This window comes from Mus caroli, chromosome 3 (genome assembly GCF_900094665.2).
Source record: "Mus caroli chromosome 3, CAROLI_EIJ_v1.1, whole genome shotgun sequence".
NCBI lineage: Eukaryota > Metazoa > Chordata > Mammalia > Rodentia > Muridae > Mus > Mus caroli.
The window spans coordinates 90,668,879-90,671,719 of NC_034572.1; positions in this window are offsets into that span (position 1 = coordinate 90,668,879).

The following is a 2,841-nucleotide window of genomic DNA, read 5'->3' on the forward strand; positions in this document are numbered from 1 at the left end:
CCCTAGCTGTCCTAGAACTCACTCTGTAGACCAAGCTGGCCTCAAACTCAGAAATCTGCCTGCCTCTGCCTCCCAAGTACTGGGATTAAAGGCTTGCGCCACCACTGCCTGGCATGTGTCACTGTTTTAAATTGATAGTTATAACCTAGATGCCACAAATCCTGCAGTTTGTCCTGTGCTCCTTTCTTTTTATGTAAGATGTGTTAAGGGTTATCAGTTTGGGGAAGAATTGTCCTTGTACCTCCTGGAATTATTTTTCTCAAAAATCCAAGACTTCAAAGAACATGGGAAAAATTGTTCTGTCCACTTTTGATGTTGAAGATTTTAGTTATCCTTTTCGTACTTTCTATGTATTTTCTATGTAAAATTTTACACAATTAAAAATGTTTTTTTGTCTAGTAAGCCAGAATGACATTTTTTCCCCTGTGACAGGATCTTGTGTAGCCAAGGCTGGCTTCCAAATGTGGCCAAGGTTGGCCTTGAATACTTTATCCTTCTACCTCTACTTCCCAAGTACTGAGGTCAGGGCCATGTTGGGGTTAAAATCGGAAAATGATTTTGCTGGCTTGTTGCTTAGTATCTCTGGGAAGAAATTGATGAAGGAAAGGAGTGAGGTGTATGATAAAACTGAACCACTCCAGATGCAAGTTAACCGTCTAAGGTTTCTATGTGTGCCCTTGAAGAGTGTCTTTTCTCCAGCAGCCACAGAGCTGAGCTACAGGAAATCAAACTGAAGCCCTCATGCTAAGGTTGGCTGAATTACATCGAAAATTCAAGTCTCAGCCTCAGAGGGGGTCAGCAGTTAAAGTAAGGGCATTAATAGGCAAAGAATGGGATCCTATATCTTGGGATGGGGATGTGTGGGAGGACCCTGTTGAAACTGAGAACTCTGAATCCTCAGGTTCTCAAGGGTTTACCTCACCCGAAGTAGTACTCTCAGCCCCACCCCTTGAAATAACGCCCTTTTCACATGAGGAAATTAATCCCTCAGAGTCTGATAAACCAGCAGTGACTTTCTCTGATGAAAAAGCCAGACAATGCTGATGTTTCTCAAGGCCCACCAACAGTTTCTTCTAGACCTATAACCAGACTCAAGGCCAAGCCGGCCCCAAGAAGGTAGAAAGTGTAGCCCATGAGGAAATTCGATACACTACTAAGGAGCTTAATGAGTTTGCTAATTCATTCAAGCAGAACTCTGGGGATTAAGTGTGGTAAGGGATTTTAAGGGTGTGTGATAATGGTGGAAGGAACATAAAACTAGATGAGGCTGAGTTTATAGTCATGGGCCCTCCGAGTGGAGATTCTAGGTTTAATATGGAAACTTGCACAGTTAAAAAAGGCGTCAGTGGGGCTGGTGAGATGGCTCAGTGGGTAAGAGCACCCGACTGCTCTTCCGAAGGTCCGGAGTTCAAATCTCAGCAACCACATGGTGGCTCACAACCATCCGTAACGAGATCTGACTCCCTCTTCTGGAGTGTCTGAAGACAGCTACAGTACTTACATATAATCAATAAATAAATCCTAAAAAAAAAAAACAAAAAAAAACAAAACAAAACAAAAAAAAGGCGTCAGTGGCTAGAGAGATGGCTCAGTGGTTAAGAGCACTGACTGCTCTTCCGAAGGTCCTGAGTTCAAATCCCAGCAACCACATAGTGGCTCATAACCATCCATAATGAGATCTGACGCCCTCTTCTGGTGCGACTGAAGACAGCTACAATGTACTTAGATATAATGATAAATAAATCCTTTTTTAAAAAAAAAAAGGTGTCAGAAGTTTGAATGGCTGGCTGAAGCTATTATCAAAAGACATCCTACTGAAAAGGAGTTGAAGATGCCTGCTATCCCTCGGCTTAGTGTTGAAGAAGGGATTTTAAGGCTCAAGGAAATTGCAGTACTAGAGTGGATACACTGTGTAAAGCCTAATCCTCCACAATGGGAAGGCCCAGAAAAACAGGCCCTTCAGTAATCCTACAAGACCCAAACTGGTGAGAGGGGCACCAGCACATTTGAAGAGTTTTGTTCTTGTCCTTTTCCTTGTGCTAGACCTTAGGGGTGGAGATGCTGCTGCTCAATTAGATGAATTAAATGCAATGGGTTTAATTGGATCCCGAGGTAACAAGGGCCAGGTGGCAGCACTGAATTACCAGAGACAAGGCTACACACTGAAGTTCTTCTCCACTGAAACCTCTTGGGCCAGGTCTGCACAGTTCAAATAACAACAACAACAAAGTCTTTCATAGTCCTACTAACATGGCTCATTAAGCCCCACTTAAAACATTCCATGGCTTTCCAAATCCAAAGTCCCCAAATCCACAATCTTCCAAACAAAAACATGGTCAGGCCTATCATAGCAATACCCCAGTTTCTGGTACCAACTTCTGTCTTAGTTAGGGTTTTACTGCTGTGAACAGACACCATGACCAAGACAACTTTTTAAAAGCAAAACAGGAGCTGAAGAGATGGCTCAGCTGTTAAGAGCACTGACTGGGGCTGGTGAGATGGCTCAGTGGGTAAGAGCACCCAACTGCTCTTCTGAAGGTCCAAAGTTCAAATCCCAGCAACCACATAGTGGCTCACAACCATCCGTAATGAGATCTGACTCCCTCTTCTGGAGTGTCTGAAGACAACTACAGTGTACTTACATATAATAAAAGTAAATAAATCTTAAAAAAAAAATACTTGCTTTAAAAAAGAGCACTGACTGCTCTTCCAGAGGTACTGAATTCAAATCCCAGCAACCACATCGTGGCTCACAACCATCTGTAATGAGATCTGATGCCCTCTTCTGGTGTGTCTGAAGACAGCTACAGTGTACTTACATATAATAAATAAATAAATCTT